At 47.9% G+C, this 18702-nt stretch overlaps 1 pseudogene; it reads right to left on the reverse strand.

Moving 5' to 3' along the window:
* Positions 1–128, reverse strand: LOC136613378 (U2 spliceosomal RNA; annotated as a pseudogene).
* Between the last annotated feature and the right edge of the window lie 18574 nt (positions 129–18702).

Here is an 18702-nt window from a genome sequence, read left to right on the forward strand (position 1 = left end):
AGGGGGTGCACCAGTACTGGAGGTACTGCAATACCAGGTCAATGTGCGGAGTGGACAGAGCAAGCACTTTTTCCAGCTCCCTGTTCTAAAAATCCATTTAATATATGATCCCCAGATAGGGGACGTATCAGATGCAACACGCTCAGCCAGCACTCCGGGCACACCCACAATGCACTGAGGGAGCCGGAAGACCTTTGCATAGCCCCGCCCAACGCCTTCTCAACCAGGGTGAGCCGTCCCCGCGGGAGACCCGCGCCTGAATGGAGCATGTCCGGATTTTTTCCTGCACGCGGGACCCGCGCCTGCAGGGAAAAATGACATCCGCAGGTATTTTACTACCTGCAGGTGTCTAATGCATCCATATCCATTGCATAGCGCCGATCGCAATGCCGGGGGTGGGGGGGTCCGAACAGCCCGGGATGACAGCTCCATGCTGCGGACACCGACAGCATGGAGCTGTCACGTCCAGAGCCCGAGGGGCTTTATTCTCTGCAGGACACATGTTTTTACTTCCTCAGAGAATAAAGCCCACTTCAGGAGGACGTAAAAACACTATGGCCCGGGGCGTGGCTTAGCAAGCAAGGAGAGAGGTCGCACGCTGTTTTGCTCCTCCACAGAATCTCCCTTTTCAGCCCTTTTCTGGGTCAAATCAGTGACCCAAACAGAGGCAGACAAGAGCACAGCACCTGGGGACCCACCAGAACCCACAACCGGCCCGGACAAGGCTCACCTGGTGATCTCCAGCCGCCAAAAAGAAGCCGAAGAGCCGCGGACCTGCACAGCGGCCCGCGCCCGCGGCCTAACCCGACAAGTACCGCGCTCAGAAACACCCGGCGAGGACCGCTCACGGAGCCCCAAGCAGAGGACTACGGCACAAGGTAACCCCTGCCGACTTGGAGGGGAGGCTCTGTCACCCTCAGTGCCCGAGCTCTCACCGCAGCGCCTTGCAAATACACAGCCGCGGCTCCCTCCCTCTGAATATACCGCCGTGGCCACCAACCTGCAACTCGGCGGCACATACACTCATCAGGGTGATCCCCCGCTGGACTAATCCCCACGCTGGTGGTTTTCCCCCTCCTGCTCCCCAGAGCCGACAATCAGCACGGGCGGGCACACCGGAAGATCTGCACCTAGTCTCTAGCTCCCTGTGAGGCAGCGGCCATCTCGCCCCCCCTCCCACCTGAGTCGAGCAGGCTGCTTGGCATACTAGCCAGACCAGAGCAGAAAAGTAAAAGTAAAAAAGAGAGGATACTGTGATCCTCCCAGCACATCAACACCAGGCAAAGTTTAAAGCAGTACTCACTATTTCTGACGTGCAGCGGGGGAACGGAGGTCCTCTCCCCGGAGCTCTCAGACCGACAGCAGGCTCCATTAAAGTATAGTGCAGTTCAAATATCAATGCACCACAGCACCATCTAGTGGCCAAAACAGAGATAACCAGGACCTGAACCTCTTCTCATCCCTTTCTCAAAGCACTAAACAAAGCCAATCCTTGCCCATTAGAAAGAGCAACGAGGCCCCTAAGGCCTCCTTCCCACGAGCGTGACGGGCTCCGCCGCGTAATATTACGCAGTGAAGCCCGTCACGGCGCCCCCCAGAGACCCCATACTTACCAGCGGAAGATCGCGTGAAGACGCTTCCCTGCCCACCGCCGTCGCGTCATGTGACACGCCCACCGCGTCACATGACGCGGCCGGCCGTGTCACGTGACGCGCGGCGGTAGGCGGGGAAGCGTTTTTTCACGCTATCTTCCGCTGGTTGCAGCGGGAGATAGCGTGAACGGACGGCTTCCATTGACTGCAATGGAAGCCGTCAGCGCGTACACCCGCAGCAAATAGAACATGCTGCGGGTGACAACGGGAGATTTCACGGTGCGTAATTCCGCGGTGGAATTACGCATCGTGTGCATTGTGCTATTAGGTTCAATAGAACCTAATAGCATGGGGCAACGCAGCGGATTTTTGCCGCGGATTTACGCGGCGTAAATCCGTTTGTGGGAAGGAGGCCTAAGGCCTCATGTCCACGGGGAAAATAAGAATTAAAATCCGCAGCGGATTTTAACTCTTCTCCCGCGCGCGGATCCGCACCCCATAGGGATGCATTGACCACCCGCGGGTAGATAAATACCCGCGGATCGTCAATAAAAGTGATTTTAAAAAAAATGGAGCATGAAAAAATCTGGACCATGCTCCATTTTCATGCGGGTCTCCCGCAGGGACAGCTCCCGCGGGCTTCTATTGAAGCCTATGGAAGCCGTCCGGATCCGCGGGACACAAAAATCATATTTTACTTACACGCTCCGGTTCTTCTCTTCGGCGCCGCGCCATCTTCTCTCAGTCGCGGCCGGATCATTTTGCTTCGGCCCGGCGCATGCGCGAGGCACGTCACCGACGTCATCATGCACATCCGCCGAGCCGAAGAATGAAGATCCGGCCGCGACGAGAGAAGATGACGCCGCCGCGAAGAGAAGAAACGGAGCGGATGGGAGGTGAGTTTATTCTCATTTATTCCCATTTTCAGCGCTCATGTCCGCGGGCAGGAGGGACCCGCTGCAGATTCTACATGGAGAATCTGCAGCGGATCTGATTTTCCCCGTGGACATGAGGCCTAAGTGTGTTGAGAAGAGGGACCCACAGTTAACTACAAGGAGAATACCTCCCCACCTTACTGCCAAGTGATCTGTGGAGGAATATCTGCATAGCCAGACTGCTATATAGAAACTGTCAGCAACCCACAAAGACAGACCCTGTGCCAAAGGGTACTGACAGAAAAACACTATATAGCCTCCTCAGCATTACAAAATAGCCTGGAAGCAAGTCCCAGCCCCCGCAACACCCAAGGAAGCAATACATCGCGCGCCTCGCAGACGCAAATATCAAATTCCCGGTGCGACCCAGCGGACTCCTCAATCCCAAACACTTTCTTCTCAGCAAATACTGATAGTTCTAAAAAAAGAAAGGACTCTTATCAGGCAAAGCCACACTTAACAAATCTTCAAAACTCTACAGGAGCGCTACCTAAGGCACTCAAGATGGAATAGCAGGACTCTATGTTCTAACTCCACCCGCCACATGAGGCTCCTCAGCAACACATAACAGGACCACTCAACATCAATGAGCTTCTAAAGGAACTTTTAACAAACAACTACGCCTTCCAACGCCTCCATAAAGAATACGCCACCCGGTAGACCACTATACAACCAATAGCGACCAATCCACAGCGCATATCCAAGAATTAACTATTCAGGATGGTTAAGCGACGTATTAAAGCAACGGCCCCCAGGAGACTCTCAGAGTACTTCCCGCCTGGCACACAGAGCAACAAAAACAAACCCGCCACATCTCATTCAAACATCCCCGTAACCGAAGAAATACCCAACACCCACAGCCCTGCGGCTCTGTCTCCATACTCCTCCACAGGATCTCTCCCGCCTACCCCAGCCAATCCCAACACCTCCCCTGGAAGCCGAGGGAAAAGGAATGTTCAGGACCCCCTACCAGCCTCCCCCTCCCCAAAAGGACCGGCGGCAAAAAAGAGCCAAAATAACAATCCACAAGAAACTCCCCCGCAGACAGATCCTATCAACAATCTCCAAGCTTATCCCGACTCTGAAAGCCCCTTAACTATAAACGCTCTGAAGACTATGCTAATCCTGCTGCAAAAGGACATTTCTAAAGATATACAGAGCCTCTCTGGTCAATTACAATCTAACATCGACCACCTAGCTACCAGAACTGACCACCTTGAACGGAAAATGGGAGAATTTACCAAAGCCCACAACGAGTTGGTAGATGCGCATGGCAGTATGGAAGAAGTCGCATATTTGAGAGAGAAGGTCATAGACTTGGAAGACCGATCCAGAAGAAACAATCTCAAATTTAGGGGAGTTCCAGAGACTGTGACCCCCCCTGACATTCCACAATATATACTCAAATTACTCCAAACGCTCCTCCCGGACCTTCCCGAGATCGAATATGCAGTTGACAGAGCCCACAGAATTCCAAAAGCACGCTCTGTCCCTGAGTCAGCCCCCAGAGACATCTTAGCAAGAATACACTTCCATAAAATAAAAGAGGAAGTCTTGGCAGTTGGAAGGCGTAGAGGCACACTACCGACTCCATATGAAGACATACAAATATTTCCAGATCTTTCAGCCGCCACTCTGCAGTCTCGGAGAAAGTTTACAGAAGTTACAGCAGCCCTACGAGAGGCGCACATCAAGTATAGATGGGGATTCCCAACCAAACTACTGATCTCAAAAAATGGAACCATCCAGGTTGCCACCTCGCCAGAAGAAGGCGTCTCGTTCCTGAAACAATGGGGTATCCCTATCCTTCAGAAGCCTCTGAGGACGGCGGTAGAATCTCCTACAAGAATCGAACAAGACTGGAAAACAGCAGATAAGCATGGCAGACACGCATAAATTGATGTTGTAAAGGGTCTTGAACCCATAGTTATATTTCTCCTTTACAGAGCCTAAAGTGGATGGTTTAAAATGCCACCCCTACCTAAGGTTCATTCATCCAGTGCAGATAGGCGCTGGATGAACAATATTTTGATTTTGTTAACTGTTAATGATGTTTTTTTTCCTTATGTCAAATATAGTTATAAAAGGTTCAGTAGGAGGCCACTTCCCTACCCCCCCCCCCCCCCCACCATACTTAATATGAAAAAACACAACGACTCCCCAGCGTATAAACCACCTACCAGTTATGCCCATTAGCATCACATCCCTAAATGTAAAAGGCCTGAACAGCCCCTATAAACGTAGCATGCTTTGGAGACAGGCTCTTAAGTCCCACTCAGACATCTTCCTCGCCCAAGAGACACACTTCCTGAGAGATAAACACCCCCCCCTGCAACCACCCTAAATTTCCAAACATTTTCCTGGCATCAAATGAAGGGAAAAAAAAGAAAGGCGTAATGATAGCCATTAGCCGGAACGTTACATTTTCCCAAAAAAACGTATACGTGGACCCAGGCGGGCGATTTCTAATATTAGTCTGCGTAATTAACGCCACCACCTACACTCTAGTAAATGTCTACTTCCCATTTAAAAGGCAGGCCAAATTCTTCAAACATGTTCTGTCCGAAGTGGCTAAAATTCGAGAGGGGAATTTGGTGATCGGAGGAGATCTAAACTCAGTGGTGGACCCTACCTTGGACTCCACTGCGAGCGGCAGGGGCATGTCACCCATTGTCCCAATCATACACTCAGAAGAATTATACGACGTGTGGAGGTGCATGCATGGATCGTAGAGGGACTACACGTTTCTCTCCGCGCCACATGCATCTTATTCTAGGATAGATATGTTCCTGCTGCCGCGGGCAGGCCTCGAGGGGGTTTTACAGGCGGATATTGGAACAATATCATGGTCTGACCACGCCCCCATATCCTTAACGCTCCAAGAGAAATTCAACTACTCCCCATCATTCCCATGGAGATTAAATGAATACACTTTAAACCATCCTGAGCACGAACTACCTCTTAAAGAGGAATTAGAAGGATTTTTTGCAAACAATATAGGATCAGTCCCGAACATCTCCACAGTGTGGAATACACACAAAGCCTACATGAGAGGCATAGTTATTAAACTTGGAGCAAGAGCCAAAAAGAAAAGAGAAGAGGAATTTAACCTCCTAATGGACAAAATTAAATCCCTAGAAGCATTAAATAAACATAAACCTACCCCACAAAGGACAACAGACCTTTTTAACCTTCGGGCGAAGCTACAAAACCTGTTGGTTTTTAAACATGACATCGCGTTTCAAAAACTCAGAATGCAATTTTATGCGCACGACAATAGGACGGGGGCCTTACTAGCGAAGCAGCTCAAAGATCTTAGAACTAAAGAAAGAATTGCATACCTCCTCGACCCACAAGGCAGAAAAATCTTCCATCCCCAAAAAATGGCGAACGCATTTGCTGCATATTATTCCTCCTTATATAACTTAAAAAATAACCAAAACATACACCATCCCCAAAAGGAAGAAATACACAGTTTCCTACAAAGTGTGAACCTCCCTCGCCTGTCTCCCGAGCAAATAGAAAATCTCTCTTCCCCAATCACCTCTCAGGAAGTGGAGGACGCGATTAAATTACTTAAGCCCCACAAAACCCCAGGCCCGGACGGATTTTCAAACGGTTATTATAAAAAATTCGCAACGCTCCTGGCCCCTCATCTGGCATCTGTGTTCAACAGGGCGATGGAAAACGGCTCCTTCCCACCCGAGATGTTGGAAGCTCTGATCGTTACAATCCCCAAACCAGGGAAGGAGAATACATCCCCAGCCAATTTCCGACCTATCTCCCTGTTGAACACAGATGTAAAAATTTACGCAAAAATCCTTGGTATAAGACTGTTCACAATCCTTCCGGTATTAGTAGCAACAGACCAAGTGGGATTTGTCCCCCAAAGACAGGCATCGGATGGTACCCGTCGCTTTCTAGACCTGGTCAGGGTGGCCGAAAGGAACAGAACACCAGCTATGCTCTTAGCACTAGATGCTGAGAAAGCATTCGACCGAATCCATTGGGGGTTCCTGGAAGCCACCCTGGAGAGGTTTGGATTTTCAGGACGTATCAAGACAGCAATTATGTCCCTGTACTCTGCCCCGTCAGCAAGGATATTCGCCTCGGGATGCCTTTCCTCTCCATTTGCCATCTCTAATGGTACAAGACAGGGGTGCCCCCTTTCCCCCCTAATATTTGCCTTGGTAATGGAACCACTGGCTGAAAAGTTTAGGACTAATCCAAACATTCAAGGGATCAAAGTAGCATTACAAGAACATAAGATTGGTTTATATGCAGACGACGTCATTTTAGCCATTACTAACCCAACCTCTTCCCTGCCACATGTCCAGTCTACTTTAGACCAATTTGGAGATGTCTCATACTATAAAATCAACAACACAAAATCCCAAATGTTAAATTTAGGCCTGGACCCCAAGACGACCCAAAGCATTACGGAAGCATTCCCTTTCACATGGTGCAGCAGTTCTATGCCATACCTGGGCATCAACATAGCATACCCCAGCTCCCTCACCTTCTCCAAAAACTATCTACCACTTCTTAACAGTATCCACAATATTCTAAGTAAGTTTCGCAAACCCTTCATCTCCTGGGCAGGTAGAATAGCGGCAGTCAAAATGATGATGCTACCCCGAATCCTATATGTCTTCAGAACAGTACCAATCCCAATTTCGTCCCAATTCATAACCAAACTCCAAGCCTTGATTAACCAATTCATCTGGGGAGGATCCCACGCTAGAATAAAATTCGCCACGTTAGCAAAACCATACGAACTGGGAGGTATGAGAGCACCTGACATTAAGCGTTACTTCGCAGCCACTATTCTAGATCAAATCAAACACTGGTGGGTTACCTCATCCCCCAAAAAATGGGTGAGCATAGAAAAAGCAACATTGGGAGCCCCCCTGATCTCCCTTCTCGGAGTTGCCCCCCCCCCCCCCCCCCCGCTGCCAACTCGTACCCTACCAAGTCTTCAGGTGTCAGTGCAGATTTGGAACCAACCAGTGGCATCCAACTCGGAAAAGGTCTCGGCCATATCCCTCCCCCTGAGATTCCTATCCTCTATACTCCCGGACTTTGAATTTGGGACCTGGGAGAGAGCTGGGGTGAAAAAAGTAGGAGATCTATGGGAAGAGGCTGCTATAATGGACTTCCCTACATTAAGCAGAAAATTCAATCTCCCTAGTAAACTGGGCTTCTCACATTTGAGATTGAGATACGCACTACAATCCCTAGATATTAGTAAACCACTATTCCCAAAAACGGCCTTTACTTTCTACTCGCTCTCAACAGAGGTCTCCGGAGGCATATCTACTTTTTACGAGAGCTCGTTCTCTCAGATCTCCCAAACCAAATCAGCCCATATGATGCTATAGGAGCTTGACTTTAAACAAACATTCAGTCTGGAAGATTGGAGTAGGGCGCTTGCATGGACGAAAAAGATATCGCATGGAATAGCACACTGGGAAACATCCCAGAAGATATTTCTTCGCTGGTACCTTACCCCAGCTAGAATATCTAAGATGAACAACCTAATCCCGGAGACCTGCTGGAGAGAGTGCGGTGCGAAAGGCACATATTTTCACATGTGGTGGCTTTGTCCAGTCATAAGATCGTTCTGGAACACAGTGTTCAACTTCATCCACTCAGTCACCCACCAATATGTAGCCCCTGACCCGACCCTGGCCCTTTGTTTCCTGAACACAAAGAAGCTATCCCCCTTCTACTCGGCTCTCACCTCACACATTCTCATAGCGTCACGTATGGCAATTGCCAAACACTGGAAAGCAAAGGAAGCCCCCTCCATACTGGAGGTAAGGAACTTAGTAAACCACACATTTCATTTAGAGGAGGCCTACTCACGAAGATTTGCTTCCGGGGGCCCACGAATGACCTTTTGGGCAACCTGGATAGACTATATGACTAATAATCCCTAAAGACACGAAAAGGCAATGCCACCTCCCTTAACTGCTAAACCCAAATGAGGCGGACCTGCTGACCCCCCACATGTTCTAACTCCCCCTCCGTCGACCGAAGCCCCCCCCCTACCCACACCCCGGAAAACATACGGTAGTATGGTAAATTCGATAGATTTTGGACTCAAATAACTCATCAGTCCCCATCATAAGTGTACCTCCTCTATCTCATGTTATTTTATTCCATGTTATTTTATTTTATTTTGTTCCTCTTTCAATATGTTATATATATATGCTCTATTCTGCTCTGTAGTTCTGGTATAATTTGGATATTGCCACAGTACTACTACACTTCAATATGTTAACAATATGAAAAGTCCCTTTTTTTTTTCTCTTTTGATTGTAATGGAAAGTTGTTAATAAAGAGACAATTAAACAGGGTCATTTGTGGGGGTTCTCCAAAGCCGCTCAAGGGCTCCACAAGTGGGCAATGGGGCCTAAAACACTTTCATGCAAAATAACTTTACAAAGCCACCGGCTGCTCCTTTCGGTTTGGCCCCCATTGTGCATACGGACACAAGATTAGGGCCACAATGGGTATATCGCTGAACACGGGACATACAGGGGGTCTCCATTTTGGGGTGCCAATCCTCATCTTCATGTGCAATATAGAAAAAAATCCCATCATTAAAATTAAAATGACATATTTGCATTTTTGACCCCCTCAGTGAATACATTAAGGGGTGTAGTTTATAAAATGGGGTCATTTGTGGGGGGATCTATCATTTGGACACCCATGAGACTTTGCAATCTTGGCTTGGTGCAGGAAAAGAAAGTGTTCCTCAAAATGTTAAAAATCAATGTAAAATTTGTACGTCTCCTAAATGGTTAAAAAAAAAATGAAGTTTTTCTAATGTGCGTCCAGAATAAAGTAAACAGATGGAAATATATATCTTATCAAAGATTTGTACAGTATGTTTGCACATGTTTGAGATATTGCGGCTGAAAAACGTAATTGTTTTTTTAAAAATTTTTCTCAATTTTGACGCTTTTAATAAATATACACTAATTTTATCAGACTATTTTCACCTCCTAAATGAAGTACAACATGTGGCAAAAAAACAATATCAGAATCACTTGGATATGCAGAGCCTTTAGGCCTCATGTCCACGGGGAAAAGAATTAAAATCCGCAGCGGATCACCTGCACGCGGATCCGCACCCCGTAGGGATGCATTGACCACCCGTGGGTAGATAAATACCCGCGGATGGTCAATAAAAGTGAATTAAAAAAAATGTGGAGCATGAAAAAAAATGGACATGCTCCATTTAGGTGCGGGTCTCCCGCGGGGACGGCTCCCGCAGGCTTCTATTGAAGCCTATGGAAGCCATCCGGATCCGCGGGAGACCTAAAATAAGAATAACTTACCCATAGCGGACCGGGCAGATCTCCTCTTCTTTGCGGCCGGATCTTCTTTCTTCGGCCCGGCGGATGTGCCCGGCGCGCGGCACGCCTATAGCAGTTTGTCTCCTCACCAACCATATGTATCAGTGTTATGGTGGATGGTCTATATTGCATCTATTACTTCTAGTTCTAGCTGTTTGTCATCCCTTTGATGACTGTCAGGATCCAACACCCCCCCCAGGATCCAACAGCGCCCCACCCATCCTTCCCCTCTGAAGGTAATATAGCGCTCACTAGCTCCACAAGACTAGATTGGAGCGGCTCCTCTCTTCAGTAGCTCCACTCACTTACAGAAAGGAAGCAGCTGGTGGCATCACCAGCTTGTTCACACTCAGGAGGCTCTATTCCCTGCAATTGGCTTAGTTCCGTGGGTTTGCATAGTTATTGCCTAATACATCTCTAAACATCTATAGGCAACACACTGTTCCTGCTTTTTTTCACTCCTACTTTAATAGATAAAGATATCTTATTTGGACAATTGGTATGTTTCTCCGAAGGTTTGTTCAGTTAGTGGAAATTTGGTACAGTATTGTGATGGAACCTGTACGTTTGCTAAAAAAAAAAAAGGAATTAAATACTCAAATCTAATCTAATGTAATGTCTTTTTCGACCAATAAGACAAATTGAACACAGCAAGTGTGTGTGTGAGAGAGAGGGGGTGGCTGAGTAAGTGGGTGAGCAGGCGGGCGGCTGTGTGAGGAGCAGAGTGTTTAGGAAAGTTTCAGAAGGAGGACCAGCACATTGGATAACTTTTTCGTAGAAAAATCAGCTTTTATTTTCCCAGTATGTAAGCATGAAAAGGAGTGCGACGTTTCAACCTCACATACCAGCTCTTTATCATACATACACACACACACACTCATACATACACACACACACACATTCATTCTCACACACACATACACACACATTCATACACACACACACATTCATACATACATACACACAAACACACACACACATTCATACACACACACATTCATACACACACACACACATTCATTTTCACACACACACACACACACACACACACACACACACACACACACTCATTCTCACACACATTCATATACACACGCACACACATTCATACACACACACACATTCATAAGTTTCACCTCCCCTCATGGATCGGATCCATGAGGGAAGGTGAAGATACTCACCCCACTTCGTATCCATAAGGGGAGATGAAATTACGTACCTAAGGTCCCCGGATTTGTCCCCTGATGGGATGTTGATCCGCGGACCTTACCCCGGCCATCAGCGAGAGGAGATGAAACATCTTCTCGGAGGCTTCCGCATTTGAATCCAGATCCGGTTATCCTCCATGGACCCTTCCGGCTTCTGTGCATGCGCCCGCCGGCCTCCACAAGTGGATTCTACATACGGCAGTGTGATCCCAGCGTTATTCAGACCACTACTTAGAATACATAATTTACAAGAACCCCCGGGAACGCTTGCCTTCCTGCAGTTCCAAGAGCAGCTTGTTGAGAGTCTTCTGTGTGAGACTTCCGCACCATGGCAAGCATACGAAGCCTCACAGAGCGCCACTTTTTACACCCCATACCCGCCGCTGAGGTCAAGAAATACCCCCAAAAAAGCATGAGAGGAGGGCGGATACCTGATTTTCTTGCCCCATGTGCCCATCTCAACCAGCCTCTGTAATTACCCCGCCGTCGGACATAAAACGCAGTTTATATTATTACTTTTATCTAAGATTTAGGGAATGCTAAAAATTGGGGATGGCAGGGGGGAGGGGGGTTGTAGAGGGGGATTATTTTTAGAAAGTCAATTTTTTTTTCCGCACAAGTGGGCAATGGGGCCTGGAATTTATTCAGTTGTGCACTGAAATCCAACGGGTGTTCCCTCCATTATAGGCCGTACATCATGTGGATGGCGTGGGATCAGAAGCTGAGCTCACACCATCCGATAGCGGGCTTCCCACTGCTACAGCGGGGTACATAAGGATAGCGATCCCTACTATTAAACTCCTACATTCTGTTGAGATGTAAGCAAGTAGAGGATTCCCCGAGGGAGCGTGCTCCCTATGTTATGTCGTCTGGCCCTTGTAATCGTGGCGGGCCGATTAGTTGCCATGACAACAGGTGTCCCTGCTTGCCATTACCTATGATCACTACTGTAACTGATGAGGCATTGCGGTACAGAAGCCTCTTGTATAATCATGGCTGTTGTGGCCCCTATAGAGAGATATATAGATATTCAACTTTTCTGTGCATTTTCCTCTATTTCATATGGGGGGGGTGTTGTATTGCAGACGAATAGTTTTACATTCAGTAAATCCTGTGCCTCGCTGAGAACTGTCTGCGTCGTTTTAGTTTGGTTTTCTCGCTCCGCCATATTTTCTTTGGGCGACTTTCAGGAATCTTTTCCTCCGTTATTCTCATCCGTGACTTACAGCTCTGTTTGCGCCTGACGTACATGGTAACAACTAGCGAATGCTGTCTGAAAAAAAACATATCTTTCATCTGCTGTGTAGCGTGGTATCGGTAAAGCCGGCCAAGGGATCGCTCTCCTCGAGGCACAATTGCGCTTCGTGCCGCCGAGTGTATTGCGCCCACGCTCCTGGGAAGAAGCTTTCGCAGTCATGAAGAGCGATAGCCTCGAACGCCCCTTTAACAATATTGTTTAGGGCTATTGGACTGCTTTTTGCCTGTGACTCACCTTTTTTTTTTTTTTATAAGCTTTTTCTTTCAAAGAATTAGGACGGAGGATCCTGAAAAACTGCGCAATATTTTACACCGATTGAGTAAACAGAAAAGATACCCAAACACAGCGGCCTTTGGTTTATCAGGGAATGACACTTGGTGTAAAATCCACATTTTTAATAAATAATAAAACGTGATTTGAATTTGTTTTTTTGTTTTACCTTATTTATGTTTTCAGACTCCTGATTACCCACACTGTAAAGCCAGCTGCACATGGCTGTGACAGGCTCTGCCATGGAATTCCGGGGCGGAGCCCGTCACGGCGGCCCCAAGAGACCCCAATACTTCCGGTTTCGGAGTCCCGCATGACGCCTCAGCGCGCATGGGCAATCGAGCGCGTGACGCCTGATTCTACGCGGATTGTATTTTTCTAGTGGACATGAGGCCTAAGGCCGCCTGCAGACGGCCGTGTCGCATCCAGCTGCTCGCAACGGGACCCGACCTGAGCGCCTGCAGAGAGCAGTGCGGAACTCGCCCGCTCCCGCAGCTCTGACTCATGTGCCAGCAGACGGCGCATGCGCAGAGCCGGCAGCCAGCGAGTGACGTTTATGTCCGGGGCTCTGCGAACCCCGCACAGAATTAGAGCATGGCGCGGTTTGTTTTCTGCGCGTGATTTCGCGTAGATAAACCACGGCCTTCTGCATAGGATTGCGTATTAAAATGCAATCCTATGCAGGCGTGTACAGCCGGAAATGTACGGTGCTGCGTCTGGCATAGACTGAAGTGGCAGCGGTTCGCACTCGTCATCAGCTGCGTGTGTGTATGTACGTGCGTGCGTGTATGTATGTGCGTGTGTGTACGTGCGTGCGTGCGTGTGTGTATGTATGTATGTACGTGCGTGTGTGTATGTATGTATGTACGTGCGTGTATGTATGCATGTACGTACGTGCGTGTATGTACGTACGTACGTGCGTGTATGTATGTACCTACGTGCGTGTATGTATGTATGTATGTACGTGCGTGTATGTATGTACGTCCGTGCATGTACGTACTCCCGTGTATGTATGTACGTGTACGTACGTGTATGTATGTACGTACGCGTGTGTATGTACGTACGCGTGTGTACACGTACGTCGAATTTGGACAATAATTTGCTGTGTTAAAATTTCATCTTATAGGCCGGATAACAGATGACATAAAATTTTTGAATTTTTATTTTTTATTTGGCATTTTTGGATACACTAATAGCTTTTATTTATTTTCTTGCAAACGTACAGGTGCCATCACAATACTGTACCAAATTAGCACACAGCTAACAAAGCTTCGGAAAAACATACCAATTGTCCAAATGAGATGTCTGGATCTATTAAAGTTGTGGTGAAGAAAAGCAGGGACAGTATGTAGCTTATAGCGGTTTAGAGATTTATTAGAGATCTCCTGTGTGATCATTGTCCGGGTCTCCTGGACTCATGGTTAGGGTAGGGAATAGCGGTATAACCAGGAGCTTAGAAGTTCGCCCGCTAGCTTCACGTTTTGTCTAAAATGTCAAGTAATACCTGTTCTTTATAATCAGCCTATCTGTTAGTAGTGGTTGCATTTTTGGCCTCTGTATGCAGTGTTTTCTATCTCTGTGTATTCTGTTCTGTCTCTGTTATATGCCATGCGTGTGTCCTGTTCTGTGGCTCCTAAGATCAGCTATGGCCCAGTTCCGAAGACCGCTGGGCCGCCCTCTTATTTGGGCGATGTCTACGCTTAGGTTGGGCCACTGTCGACCCCCCCCCTTTTAGCACAGGGTCAGTGGCATGGATTCCATGTGAATTTCCTGTGTGCATGTATACTACTAGACTACTAATCCTTTGGTCACGATGGTGTTGGCAGTCTGCTAAATCTGCCCACACGATCATAACAGTCTGTTCAGAAAGCCACATAGTACTGATTACATTTTGGGTCCCATTTGTGCATACTAACATAACATTAGGGCCACAATGGGTACATTTCTGAAAACAATACAAACAGGGGTATCCATTTTGGGGTGTCAGTGCACATGAAAATGATTTTGGGGGAAAAATTTTTAGAATAGCACATTACCTGAACACTTTTTTTTTTTTTTAAATCTAAATTGCATTCATTCCTGAAAATGTGGGATCTAAATAATGTGGCGCGCATGCGCAGAAGCCAGCGAGCCCGGCAAATTCAAAATCTCCCTGCACCCGGCTGTCACAGATAGCCGAGTGCAGGGAGATATGACTGGGGACCGCTGTATGCGGTTTCCAGTCATATGATCACCTTTATGCATCGGATAACGGTGATCATATAAAGTTAAAAAGTAAAAAAAAAAAAAAAAGTTAAAAGTTTAAAAAGTTAAAGTTTCATCTCCCCTTACGGATCGTATCCGTAAGGGGGATGAAATTACGTACCCAAGGTCCCGGATTTGTTCCCTGGTGGGATGTTGATCCGTGGACCTTACCCCAGCTTCTGCGCATGCGCCCGTCAGCATGATGGCGGACGCATGCGCAAAAGTGAAAGATTGCCCAAGAAATGTAACATCTCCCTGCTGCTGGCTACCAAAGGTAGCCAAGAGCCTGGAGATGTCACGGGGAGCCGCGGTATGCGGTTACTGGTCACGTGATCGCCGTTATCCAATGCATAATGGCGATCACGTAAAAGTTCTTTAAAAAGTGGCAGTTTCATCTCCCCTCACCGATGCGATCGGTGAGAGGAGATGAAACATCTTCTCGGAGGCTTACGCATTTGAATCCAGATGCGATTATCCTCCATGGATCCTGCCAGCTCCTGGGTATGCGCCCGCCGGCAAAATGCCGGACACATTCGCAGGAGCCGGGGAGCCCAGGAAATTTTAAATCTCCTTGCTCCCAGCGACCAATGGTTGCTGAGTGCTTGGAGCAGTGACCGGGGGCCTCGTTGAGCGGTCCCCGGTCACATGATAAAGTAGCGAACTAACATTAGGCCGGTCACACATGACCGGAGAGGAATTACGGGTTCTGCATGCGCTTGATCAACGGTAATCCACGGATCAATCGCATGCATTGGATTACACAATTCCCCCCAATTAGCGGGTCGGAATTACGTAATCCACTCGCAGAAACAGAACACGGCATGCTATATTTTACCGCGGATATCCGCGACCTAGAGCCCATTGTGCTCTATGACTACGGATATACCCGCAGCCCATATGCAAACACATTGTGTACGGGCTGCGGGTACCCGGGTCATCTCTAAGCGACGGCACGGGAAATATAAACAAAAAACTGCCTGTGTGAGTAGGCAGTTATGCCCAGAGGAGCGTGCGTGGCCATTTGAGTCTCCTCACTTAGTTTATAGCAGTGTTCCCCAACTCCAGTCCTCAGGGACCCCCAACAGGTCATGTTTTCATGATTTCCTCAGTGTTGCACAGGTGATGTAATTATTGTCAGTGCCTCAGACATTGCCACAGGTGTTCTTACTATAGGATATCCTGAAAACATGACCTGTTGGTGGTCCCCGAGGACTGGAGTTGGAGACCCCTGGTTTATAGTATATAGTTGCTCTCCCTAAGGAGAAAAGAGCGTTTCTGACCCCTGTCCCAGGCCTCTCACTAGCAAAAGCCAGACTCCTACTGTACACTGATGATGGGCAATAACCCGGAAACAGCTGTATGTGCATGGAGTCTGGCTTTGCTTTTGATTCCCAGTCATTGTAAGAAGACTTGTATAAAAAGTCCCACTTTGACTGGAAGGAATGCTGCCTTTCAATAGGTGGCACTGTGGAGGATTTATTCCATCTCCCTTATTTGCATATTACCCAGAGGAGCGTGCGTGGCCATTTGAGTCTCCTCACTTAGTTTATAGTATATAGTTGCTCTCCCTAAGGAGAAAAGAGCGTTTCTGACCCCTGTCCCAGGCCTCTCACTAGCAAAAGCCAGACTCCTACTGTACACTGATGATGGGCAATAACCCGGAAACAGCTGTATGTACATGGAGTCTGGCTTTGCTTTTGATTCCCAGTCATTGTAAGAAGACTTGTATAAAAAGTCCCACTTTGACTTGAAGGAATGCTGCCTTTCAATAGGTGGCACTGTGGAGGATTTATTCCATCTCCCTTATTTGCATATTACCCAGAGGAGCGTGCGTGGCCATTTGAGTCTCCTCACTTAGTTTATAGTATATAGTTGCTCTCCCTAAGGAGAAAAGAGCGTTTCTGACCCCAGTAGGCAGTTATGCGCAGAACATTACGCGGCCGTACGCAGGGTCACAGCCGGGCTCACAGCTGGAATCCGCTGCGGGCCTCCGCAAGCAGATTCCGCCTACGGCTACGTAAGCCCGGCGTTATTCAGACCGCTACCTGTAATCCGTAATTTACAAGAAGCCCCGGGAACGCTCGCCTTCCTGCAGTTCCAGGAGCAGCTTGTTGTGCGCCTTGTCTGTGAGACCGCCGCACCGCAGCAAAATTACAAAGCCTCACAGAGCGCCACTTTTTACACCCCATACCCGCTGCTGAGGTTACGAAATCCCCCCCAAAATACATGAGAGGAGGGGGGATACCCGGTTTTCTTGCCCCATGTGCCCATCCCAAGGAGCCTCCGTAATTACCCCTGTCTTCGGACATAAAACGCAGTTTATATTATTACCTTTATCTAATATTTAGGGAATGCCAAAAAAATGGGGATGGCGGGGGGAGGGATTATTTTTAGGATGTCAGTTTTTTTTTCTGTATAAGTGGGCAATGGGGCCTGGAAATTATTCAGTTCTGCCCAGAAATCCAGCGGGCATTCCCTCCATTATAGGCCTAGCCATGTGTCCTGTAAGTAGATTAGGGCCACAATGGGTATGTTTCTGAACACGGGACAAACGGGGGGATCCATTTTGGGGTGAAAATCTTCATTCCTATGTGTGCTGTAAAAAAAAAACAGTTTTTAAATTGACAAAATTGCCAAACAAATGAAAATCGTAATTTTTTCCTTCTGCTTTGCTTAGATTCAGTCAAATACTGTGGGGTCAAAATACGCAGTACACCCCTAGATGAATTTGTTAAGGGGTCTAGTTTTCAAAATAGGGTCATTTGTGAGGGTTCTTTTTCGTTTTGGCCACCCAATGTCTCTACAAGTGGGCAATGGGGACTGGAATTTATTCCGTTGTACCCTGAAATCCAATGGGTGCTCCTTCCATTATAGGCCTAGCCATGTGTCCTTTAAGTAGATTAGGGCCACAATGGGTATGTTTCTGAACACGGGACAGCGGGGGTATCCATTTTGGGGTGAATGTCTTCATTCCTATGTACACTGTCCAAAAAAACCAGTTTTTAAATTGACACAATTGCCAAAAAAATGAAAGCCTGTTTGCACCTTAATGACCAGGCCAAACTTGCCACAACTTGCCTCCAGCTTTCCTAGTCTTCTGCACAACACCATTACATGTCTACACCACTTTGTTTTCAGGAGCCGAGGCAAGTGGGGTGACGACTACCGAGCGAGGCTCTGTTCGTGTCAGTGGTAGGGAGCTCCTTACCTATTGCTCCCCAGGCAGCCTGCTTACCTCTTCTTCTTATCCCAAATCTTCTCCTGGAGCCGCTTGTCACTTCGGTCACGTGACCTCCAGCAACCCGATTTTCCTCCATCCGGTCAAAAAGCGTGCATTGCGCTACCTTCCGCTTCCTTCACTAGTGACGTATGCATACATTGCCTTGTCAGGAAGCGCGGAATGAAAGCAGCCGTGCGAGACAATGGCGTGACTGCGCACGTGCGAACCCGGCACACGACTGCGCATGCAGCTATCCTGGAGATAGCTATAGTCTATGGAATATACACGGGCTTTAGCCTTGGCAGTCGTCGTCTTTAAAATCTATGTATAGCTACCTCCCATGCTGTCCATTGGTTTCTACAGTAACATTGCAGCGCCCTCTATTGGTTTTACAGAAACGTGCTGCACCTATGCTCCCTTTAATAAATGATCCCCAGATAGGGGACGTATCAGATGCAACACGCTCAGGCAGCACTCCAGGCGCACCCACAATGCTCTGAGGGAGCTGGAAGACCTTTGCATAGCCCCACCCAACGCTTTCTCAACCGCGCCCTCCCCCCTCCCCCTCACATCCTCCTCAGTCCTTCCTCTTGCACCGTGCTCACGCA

Source organism: Eleutherodactylus coqui, chromosome 2 (genome assembly GCF_035609145.1).
Source record: "Eleutherodactylus coqui strain aEleCoq1 chromosome 2, aEleCoq1.hap1, whole genome shotgun sequence".
Taxonomy (NCBI): Eukaryota; Metazoa; Chordata; class Amphibia; order Anura; family Eleutherodactylidae; genus Eleutherodactylus; species Eleutherodactylus coqui.